The 11,077-nt window shown below is 38.5% G+C and overlaps 1 long non-coding RNA gene across 4 annotated transcripts; it reads left to right on the forward strand.

Annotated features, from left to right (window-relative positions):
- The first annotated feature begins 2,495 nt into the window (after positions 1-2,495).
- Positions 2,496-8,771, forward strand: LOC106083233 (uncharacterized). Of its 4 annotated transcripts, XR_009398194.1 has the most exons (7): positions 2,496-2,570; positions 3,893-4,912; positions 6,779-7,032; positions 7,099-7,623; positions 7,800-7,924; positions 8,277-8,429; positions 8,492-8,771. It is a non-coding gene; the product is annotated as an uncharacterized LOC106083233 (long non-coding RNA). The 4 variants fall into 4 exon arrangements; XR_009398196.1 differs by lacking the exons at positions 8,277-8,429; positions 8,492-8,771 and having other exon boundaries at positions 3,893-4,780; positions 4,841-4,912; positions 7,800-8,176; XR_009398195.1 differs by lacking the exons at positions 8,277-8,429; positions 8,492-8,771 and having other exon boundaries at positions 3,893-4,373; positions 4,700-4,912; positions 7,800-8,176.
- Positions 8,772-11,077: the final 2,306 nt, after the last annotated feature.

The raw sequence follows: 11,077 nt of genomic DNA on the forward strand, positions 1-11,077 counted from the left end.
CGGAGTGTCCGGACTGTCTCGACGGAGAATGTGGACACAATGTGTTGGCTGGCGGTTGTTGGCGCTTAAAGCACCGGCAGTGGCTCAGTCTGGGGCGCGGTTCTTGCCAACACACCATGTCCAGAGACAGCTGACAAAAAAAATCAAATATAAACCAGCTCTGGCTGAACGGAAAACAGAGCCACACACTCATTAAGGCAGCTACATTGAAATTTTTCACGCTCGTACTTACCGCCTTGATCCTCTCTTCAGTGGGCACTGAGATACTCCTCAGTGCCAAGGACGCCCCCCCCCCCCCAACCATGATATCCGAGGTCCAACCGTTTTGGATACCCCAGAATCATCCCACTCATCCCCCTCTACAGCACAGTGCACTTCCCCTTTCTTACCTTAACAACTACTCCTCCATTGTGGAATGAGAACTAGCCAAAGATTTCATTTCAACGTTCCAAAAATGGTGAGTATTTATTAGGATAATGCAAAATTCATAGCTAAAAAACAGAAATGATCGTGAAGACAGCTATTTAAAAATCTAATAATTCTAAATCTAATTCATTATAAAAACTCCAAATACAATAATATTAATACACTTTCTCTTCTTTGCGGGTTGAGCCGGTCTTCCTGAAGTATTGGTTTCCCTTTTGGCTACGGGTATTTTAGCCGGCGTCAGTGCTGGAGCGGCTGATCGATGTCAACGACTTACCTCTTGTCTGTCCGTCCGTCTAGTTGTGGTAAGTATATGTATTCCGTCTGTATTGTGTTTTCCGTAAATAAACATATTTTCTTTTTGTTTTATATGTTTATATTTCTTTCTCCAAAGCTGGAACTGCTACTCCCCTGGCCCTAGGTTGAGCTCACCCTAACAGCTGAGGGCAACGCCTATTTGCTCTCTCGTTTACAAAAAAACTAAAGGTAAGTACATGGTGTTTGCCTGCCTAGCCGCCTTATTAACATTTATTACAGGATTCACTGAATAAGGTTAAGCCAAGCGATCAGCCGATATACTTTTTTTTTAATATTTGGCAGTACTTGGCATTGAGGATGTCAACTTGTTCTCTTTTTACATTCATTCTTTGTTTACGTTTTCTCCTATATGATGACATTTTCAATCGTCAGATTTGACATCCTTAATGATGTTTATGGGGCCTATCCACTTTGTGTTTTTGCATGTGACCTAACCTTCTATTAGTGAATCCTGCATTTATTATCTTTTATTCATAAGAAAGCAAACTGTCTACAAGTCCTGTCATCCGTAGGAGTCTCGTATGCGTCTCGTAAATATATGCAAGAAGAAAGAGGTACATGGCGTACTGTCGGCTGACCAGTCCCTGTGATGTCACCCAATAGTCGGAAGTTCCCACGATGGGCAGCGGAGGTTAAGAAGCTTATGTTTTTGGCGTTTGGTTTTTTTTTATTTAGCTTTTGGTTGTCTTCGTAGGTATAATTTTATTCAGTAGTCTTTGGCAATTTTTTCTTCTCTTTCAGGTTTTAATAATTTTCAGTTCTTTTTAATTATTTAAAGGTTTTTGTATAACTTATCTTTGATTTCAGTTTTTCAATTTGTTTATTTCTTTATTTATTTTTCAAGCTTTATTTATTTTGCTTTAACACTTAAGGCCAGGATTCACTGAATAAGGTTAAGCCAAGCGATCAGCCGATATACTTTTTTTTAATATTTGGCAGTACTTGGCATTGAGGATGTCAACTTGTTCTCTTTTTACATTCATTCTTTGTTTACGTTTTCTCCTATATGATGACATTTTCAATCGTCAGATTTGACATCCTTAATGATGTTTATGGGGCCTATCCACTTTATGTTTTTGCATGTGACCTAACCTTCTATTAGTGAATCCTGACTTAAGGCTTTCAAATTGTTTAAATTTTTATTCTTTAAAATTTCATTAAAATTTCCATTTAGTTAATTTTAAGACTTTTTCTTCTCACACATTTAATCACCAAAAGTCTAATAAAAAAATCATTTTTTTCTGGGTTGTGTAGACGCCAATTCTACCCCCTATTCTCTGCCGAGTCCAGACCGAAAAGACGCCTCATTTCGTGCGCTCCAGCCAGCTTGGCTTTGGTTAACCTCCATCATGAAGTAGGTCTTCCAGCCGGCACCAACAAAACATATGTGGCGACCATAATGACAGATTGTTGTCAGCTGGTTAGCTCTCTCTCCCTGATGGGGGCCAAATATAGCCAGCATTGGTCGCTTAGGTCATTTTAGTGACATAAAGGTGGCGCTGGGTATGTATATTAGGTCGCACACTACAAACGCAGCCATCTTTTAAACACCACTGTTAAAAGATAGGAGGGAGAAAAAAATTCTCTCAGTGTATTCAATTCCATAAAGTTTATACGCTGCCTAAGTCAAACCTATAACATCGTGTGTAGGCTCCATTAAGAATATGTAAGTCTTCCTCAATGTATATACCGTGAGCTATCTACCTCATAGGTATATACCTCGACTTACCATTTTTATACCTTTCAGACATACCTTCATTAATTTAATTTGATACCGTTGCAGCAGACCGACAACGCGGGAAATAATTTTCAATAAATGAAAAAAGGTCAGAATTGAAAATAAACATAAGTGAAATAAAGAAAATACCAGTGAATAACTAAATGTGTGTGCGAGACTAAAAAATAAATAGAAAATGCCCGCATCAAAGGCAGAAAATACGTGTGTGTGTATTATGAATGGGTAGCCAATGTCGGCTAAAAAAACGCCCCCCTTAAGACCAAGTAAGCTAAGAGAATAGTTAAGCCGAACTTTTTTAAAAATAATGTAATCCCAAAAAAGAAGGTGCCTGTGCCGTGAACAATAAAAACGTGTAATCACGAAGCGAAGATCAGCCCAAAGCTGAGAAGTGATGTGTGTGTTTATATATAAATGGGTAGAAAATTCTCCACATAAAATCACCATCCACATGTTCTAAAAAAACGGTTCCCTGTATCAAAATGTGTGAGTGCCAGTGCCAATAAATGTCTGTGTTGTGGAGCAGTCGTATGATCTTACGTGTGTAAGATCATACGTTGTGTGTAACCACTCAAATCATGAATGGAGGTGGGGGTACTGAAGGAACGACTTAGTGAATACATACAAACTAGTATTCATAAAAAAACAATACGAAGATCAAAAACGTGATAAAACTAAAAAGAAAATCCACCAGCGTTATCTTCTTCTGGCGGCCATCGAAATCAAAACATAAGCAGTAAAAAATTCAATTGTGAATGAACAAGGAGTATAAACAAAGAAACCAATGAAAATAGAAAATATTCGTGAAGTTGCAAAAAAAAAACTTAAAGGAAAAAATAAAAAGAGTTTTAAATATTGAAAGTTTTCTGTTCAAAAGGAAAAATAAAGGGAAATGAATTTAACGATGGTGTTTTGGAGTAAAAAAAATAATAATTTCAGAAACTTTACAAATGAAAGACTAAAAAATTAAAATAGAAAGAAGTAAAAATTACCGAAAGTAAAAAAAAAAAAAAATTAAATTAAAATGACAAATTTAAATGTAGAATGAAAAACTAAAATAATCTACTTTAAAATTTGCCAATTAAAAAAAAATCCGAATGTTATGGCAAAAATTTTAAATTGTAGGAGAAAAAAGGAACAGCAATTTATAAAAAATTTAAATAAACAAGAAAAATTACCATGCTGTTTTTTCCATAAGTTGGGCAAAGAGAAAAAGAATAAAAAAAAAATTAAGTAAAACCGCGGAATAAAAATCAAAAAAACCAAAATTCTGTGCAAATTGGAGAAAAATTTTAAATTATTAAGAACTTATATCTCCAATATTAAAATGAACCAGAATATAGCAATTTGATATTAAAAAAAGCTATCGTTACCATGTCTAATTTGATTCTTTCCTCTCGTCTATCTTTCCAGGATCTCCATGATCCATGCAGACTGTGGTCCAGCACTGTGACGAACTGGTAAGTGCCAAGTAGATGGTTCACCTCGGTGTATCCTCTATGACTTCCCACAGCCGCCTCCCTCACTCATCGCGGCATCCCTCGCTCCATGTCCCAGTAGCCATTGCAACAGAGAGACGGGTTGACCCATCGCGATGTCTTCATGAGGCTCTACCGTGGTTGAGTGACTCCCGGGGCCGTCTCCCGCGGAAACTCGCGCTCCATGTCCAAGATGCCATAGTGATAGAAAGACGGGTCGGCCCATCGCGAGGACGCCAGTGAGCTCTCCCGCGGTCGAGGCACCCCAGAAGCTGGCAGAGAGAAGTAGCATGAACCAGCTCGTAATCCTGCTCACATCACACTACCGGACCACTCTCAGCTGTTTCGCACACGCGAGAGTGTAAGACCACGAGACCATTTCAACAACGTCATCCCCAGATACAGGTAAGACCCTGGTAAGTATCAAGGCTATATTTCAGCTTCATTTGAAAACAATGATAGGCAAGTATACACACTCACACTATTGCACGTTTTGTTTACGTGCACACGAACATTAGCCCATGGGCTGAAAAATATATGCACATTTATATATGTGTGCCCACTCCTGCCTTAAGCGCACACACACGACACCTGACTCGAGATACCTCTGAGGCATGATGTGGTCCCTGGGCAAAAATGACTTGGCCCTCCGTAAAGAAAACCACTTAAAATAAGTATAATCTATAAAATTTAATTAAAAGCCATTTTCTGTCTCTAACTCACTTGTTTTATCTTATGTTAGTTTATGATTCCATAACAGCTGTTCTACAGTTCAACACTACCAATGAACATATAAAAACGATTCCCGAAACTTTACAGCTAAGTATACAAACCATAAAAAAATAGTTCTATATACTAATTCTTTTCCTATCCCAACCTATAGCTAACTATTCTACTGCCTTACATCTACCAACCTTGGATCCATAAGGAGGATTTGGGAAACCCCATTAACTGCGTAAGTAATTACTACTTTTCTATGAAGGGTTTTGTAGTAGTCTAATGGTGTATTGTAGTTTTGACTATTGCTTAAGATCTTTCACGTCGCGAGCCAGCCTGTACACGCTTCCATGAGTTACCATATTTGTCCCAAATAGATCAAAATATGGGGTCATATCCGTGGAAGCATGTACCCATGTTCGTAGAGCACATTCAATGGCCGATATATTCTGGTCCCATTCCTTCTGTTTCCCCTCAAAACGGACCTTATTGCTGTCAGTATAGATTGATTGACTCGCTCTGAAGCATTAGCATGGGACGAGTATATTCCCGTCTTAAAATGTTTAACTCCGAAGGCATTGAGAAAATCACTAAAATCGCCGGTAAATTGCTTTCCGTTATCGGATATTAGGGTCTCTGGCACGCCAAATTTATGGAAAACCTGTCGTCAAGAATCGAATGACATTCCGTGCCGTGACCTCTCCCGTGAGCTTGAGCAAAACAAGCTTGGTGATCCAGGACGATAAATATAAACGAAGTTCCAGTCTTTGACCGAACATAAGACCCCAGAAAATCTACACAGACATTCTGGAACATACTCACCCAACTCGGTCGTCAACGGAATAATCTTTATATGTATCCGACCATCCTTGATGCGTAGATTAGGCAAACTCTCTCCATTTCCCTCGACGATCCTCGCCTTCTCTTGGTAGTTTTCGCCCTTGAACTCCGGGGCGTCCATGTTTAATATGCGGCATAAATCAAGCTCGTTCATGTAAAATCTCGAGAGAGCGTCTGACACAATATTCTGGCTTCGCTGGCCGATGGGACATTAACCACTTTAGAGAAGAATGGTAGGTGATTACTGAATTTCTTGAGTGCCACTACCGCCAGACACTCTCGCTCAGTTACGGAATAGTTCTTCTGCGCTGCTGTTAACTTCTTAAAAACGTAGGCTATTGGGTGCTCTCCTCCGTCTCCGTCCTTCTGAAAAAGAACTCCCACGCCCACATACATAAAAATGTTTTTCGAAATCGGGATGCCTCAGGACAGGACTCCTCGTAAGAGCTTCAGAGCAAATCGTCTAGGTAGACGAATACCCTATCCCACAGATGCCCAGGGATAACTTTATCCATTAACCTACATAACCTTTGGGCCGCATTAAAATAGTTATTCTAATGGGGTTCTGTTGTAGATGATCGACCCCTATTGGGGGTGTCTTGACTTCGGGCGCGTCTTTGAGATCTGGGAAGCTTCAAATGTGGTCTAGCCGGCGTTCCATCCAGTACCAGTCTTCTACTGACCCCTCTAGGAACTGCGGAAACTTCACCAGGATCTAGTCCCAATCGCATTGATAATCTGCCCTCAACTGCTCCAGCCTAAACATGAAATCTTCAGCCCCAATAGTCTTTGAGGTACCATCGAATTTTAACCGCCATTTCTTGACATCGAACTTTTTCATGGCACTTCGTCTGTGCTGTTATACTGCTGAATTTCGGGGTGTCTAGGGTTACCCGTACATCCGACATGTCTGATACTGACAAAGCTGGACTGGAAACAGCGGACGCAACCATCATGGGTGTGACTGTTGCCGTTCTTGTGTCTATCTTGACTTTAGCTACTGCTATAGTTGCTGTTGTGGTGGTAATGCCTGTCACCAGGTTAGTTGTTGCAGAGGTTGTTGTTGTGGTCGCCATAGCCGATGTGGTCGGACCAGAAACCTTAGTAGAGTAACTATTCGCCCTTGTATTAACCATTAATCTATATGACTATAATCTATAATTTGTATTAACCCTTGTGAAAATTCAAAATCACGAAAACTAACTAATTCATTAAAAAAAACTTCAAAATATACTAATTTTATGTTTTCCTTTTTTACTTGCAGTTATCGTAATTTAACCTATTGAATTCCAATGCAAAGCTCAAAAAGATGATAGAAAGGGTAGCGCATATAATCCTACTATAAGAGTGGGGACAAGTGAGTGAATAGCAAAACTAAGGTGAAAAGCGAAGCATTTAAAGTCTCGAAATAGAACTTGCCTTCTCTGCCATAATGGGATTATGTTTGCTTCTTCGGATACAACTACATGGCCGTTGTGTGATTTGGCTTGGGTATGGTTACAAAAAGCAGACGGACAGGTAAGCAAACGTAATTTGGGCTATTGCAGTTAACTATTGTAATAACTGGTATCTCTCTCTGCTCAGACCCATCGCGAACGAAACACGGATACTAAAATCCATACGAATCGTGACTTACGGGATGAAAATGGTTATCAAAACACCATGTCACTCCACGCATCTAATAAGCCTCCGGTCACCTCCAGCTTGGCACGCGATCCAAGTTTTCCAATCGGGACTCAATCCAGAGGTCAGTAAACTCTGATCAGTTGCTGGTTGCCGCGATTTATTGATGCGCCATTCTTGTCGTGGCCTCTGGCGGGCGCTGGCTGTTGGCGTTTAAAGCACCGGCTGTGGCTCCGTCTGGTTCCAACACACCATGTTCAGAGACAGCTGACAAAAAAAATCAAATATAAACCAGCTCTGGATGGAACGGAAAAACAGGGTCACGCACTGCTTAAAGCAGCTACATTGAAATCTTTCACGCTCGCACTTATCGCCTTGATCCGCTCTTCAGTGGGCACTGAGATACTCCTCACCTTACCTTAACAACTACTCCTCCATTGTGGAATGAGAACTAGTCGAAGATTTCATTTCAACGTTATAAAAATGGTGAGTATTTATTAGGATAATGCAAAATTCATAGCTAAATTCCAGTGACAATTAAAAGAAGACAAAAAACTAACAAAACAGAAATGATCGTGACGACAGCAATTAAAAATTTTAAATGTAATTCATTACAAAAACTTCAAATAAAACAATATTAATACAATTTCTCTTCTTTGTAGGTCCAGCCGGTCTTCCTGAAGTATTGGTCTCCCTTTTGGCAAAGGATATTTTCGCCGGCGTCAGTGCTGGAGCGGCTGAGCGATGTCAACGCCTTCCCTCTTGTCTGTCCGTCCGTCTAGTTGTGGTATGCATGTGTCATGACATAATTACTTGTAGTGTACCGTAAACAGCTGAATAAATTTTTTTCTCGCAAAGTGCACTATCTGCCAACAAATTTTGGTTTTGTGTGTGCGTATTATAGTTAAGAACCATAACACACACAACGAAAAAAGGCGCATACTAGTAACATACACAAAATCAGAGTTGCACTAATCACTGATTTTGACAGATAGTGCACTCAATATTTTGTTGTTGGCCGACTACCTGTAAATGAATATATATAATATATCTTGGTATATGTATTCCGTCTGTATTGTGTTTCCCGTAAATAAAAGTATTTTCTTTTTGTTTTATATGTTTATATTTCTTCCTCCAAGGGCCTAAGTTCGTAAAGCGAACACCACATGCAGTAGGGGCTCCTTTGCGCCCCAAAAGCTAGAACTGCTACTCCTCTGGCCCTAGGTTGAGCCAACCCTAACAGCTTAGGAAAACGCCTATTTGCTCTCGCGTCGTTTACAAAAAACCTAAGGGTAAGTATATGGTGTTTGCTTGCCTAGCTTTCTTATTAACATTTATTATTTTTTATTCGTAGGAAAGCAAATTGTCTACAAGTCCTGTCCATCCGTAGGAGTCTTGTATGCGTCCCGTAAATGTATGCAAGAAGAAAGGGGTACCTGGCGCACTGTCAGCTGACCAGTGCTTGTGATGTCACCTAGTAGTCGGTTGTTCCAACGTTGGTCAGCGGAGGTGGAGAAGCTTTTATTTTTGGCGTTTGGTTTTTGTTTTATTTAGCTTAACAATTTTAAATTTTTTCTTTAGCAATTTTTCTTTCAGGTTTTAATAATTTTCAATTCTTTTTAATTATTTAAAGGTTTTTATATAACTTCTTTTCGATTTCAGTTTTTCAATTTATTTATTTATTTCATGCTTTATTTGTTTTGCTTCAACACTTAAGGCTTTCAAATTGTTTAAATTTTTACTTTAGACCTTTGACTTCCAATCAAATTAACTTTGAAGGCTTTCAAATTTTTTAAATTTTTTTTCTTTAGCATTTCAATAAAATTTCCATTTACTTAATTTTAAGCCTTTTTCTACTCACACATTTAATTACCAAAAGTCCAATAAAAAAAACCACTTTAAAACTTTGATGCTCATTTTATCTTTTTTCTGTGTGGTTCACCAATTCCACCCACTTTTCGCTGCCGAGTCCAAACCAAAAAGGACGCTTAATTTTGAGCGCTCTAGCCAGCTTGGCTTTGGTTGACCTCCATCATGAAGTAGGTCTTCCAGCCGGCACCAACAAAACATATGGGGCAGCCATAATGACAGATTGATGTCAGCTGGTTATCTTTCTCTCCCGGAGGGGGGCCAAACTTAGACAGCAGGGGTCACTGAAGTGACATAAAGGTGGCGCTGCGTATGTACATTAGGCCGCACACTAGACCTGTGAAATTTATCTTGCATTTAATTACATTTGCAATTGATCAGCTGTAACTGTTAAAGTTAAAGATTCTACGCATTGCGGCGACGTTTTTCAATTATTTCCTTTCCTTTTTTGGGCAAAGTATGTTTTTTTCATAAATTTTAAATTCATGACTACCACAAAAAATTGGAGTGGAAATGTGAAGTATGCAAACCGCGTCAAAAATCCAACAACACCTATCATTATTTCATATATACGGATAATATACAATCAACTTAAAAACAATAATATTAATCTATACAACAAAACGTTGCCGACGGAGAAGCGGCACAACAACCAAACGTTAACGCACAGCAACTGAGCAAGCAGAGTAACGAAGAAAAAGACGGTAATGATGATGTGTTTAACGACAACAGAAAACGATATAGAAATGGATCAACAACCATCCCAGTTAGCAACTACATCACAACATCTAATATGCCTGTCACAACTACAATATAACAACACGGAGTTTGCTGAATTATATCAGACATTGTAGAGCTTAAAACAGCGGTGCAAGAAATGAGAAATAACATGAATGCACTCGCCGTATCCAACAACTATTGGGTTGCCCAAAAAGTAATTGCGGATTTTTTTTCTAAAGCAAGCTAAAAGAAACAGCTGATAACTGACAGAAGAAAGAATGCAATTACAGAATCACAAGCTGTGAAAAAATTTGTCAACGCCGACTATATGAAAAATCCGCAATTACTTTTTGGGCAACCCAATACATAGTAGAGACTCTTAATGTTAGTCGCAACAAAATAAACGAGACGCTTTCTAAAATATCTTCTCAGGTCGTTGAACTTCAAAATAAAGACCTTGAGAAGTGCATACAGATCAGCGAAATGGACATGACGATAAAAAGATTAGAACAATAGACAAGATAATATTGAAACAGCGCTAACGCAGCAGTAATGGAAGCGGAGACGGTGGTTAAAAAATTTGCAGCCTCTGTTGGCGTCGACCTGAACCAAGATATATTCATTTACAGGTAGTGGCAGTTGCCCAACAACAAAATATTGAGTTCACTATCTGTCAAAATCAGACAGATTTTTCGTTGTTTGTATGAATTGTGGTTCTTAACTATAATATCCACACACAAGCCAATCTCGTTGACAGATAGTGCACTTTGCGAGAAAAAATTACACTCAGCTTTTTAGGGTACACAACCTGGTAATTATGTCATGATGTGAACGATGAGCATATCGAAAAACCATTCAGCACAAAATCAAAGAGTAAAATTATAGTCCAGTTCTCTTTTTTAAAAAAGAAAAAAGGAGATGATGGGAAAGTTGGAAAGGCGTCGAGTTGATGAGAATGTACTCGATGACAATAACAACAATCCGACAAATGGATATATTTATGTAAATGATGAACTTACGGCGGATGTCTTGTGGATGACCAAAAAAATTAAACCTTAAGTCAAATAATTATAAACAACTCGTCAGATATTGAAAGTATCATAACAACCCAGTAAATTTTATAAACACAAAAAATCAGAACGGGCGATAAAAAATTCGAATAAGTGATTAAAAACAAAATAAGAAAGAAAAAAAGTCTATTTTTAAACTTTTCAGCTTTGTACTTAAAATATTCACGCCATTATAAAATATTTGTTAAATAAATAATTAAAAAATTTTTAATACAATTTGAGTGCGTAAAAACCTGTTAAATACTCGAAGGCGGTGAAAATATTGTAGTACAAATTTAAAG

This window comes from Stomoxys calcitrans, chromosome 4 (assembly GCF_963082655.1).
Source record: "Stomoxys calcitrans chromosome 4, idStoCalc2.1, whole genome shotgun sequence".
NCBI lineage: Eukaryota > Metazoa > Arthropoda > Insecta > Diptera > Muscidae > Stomoxys > Stomoxys calcitrans.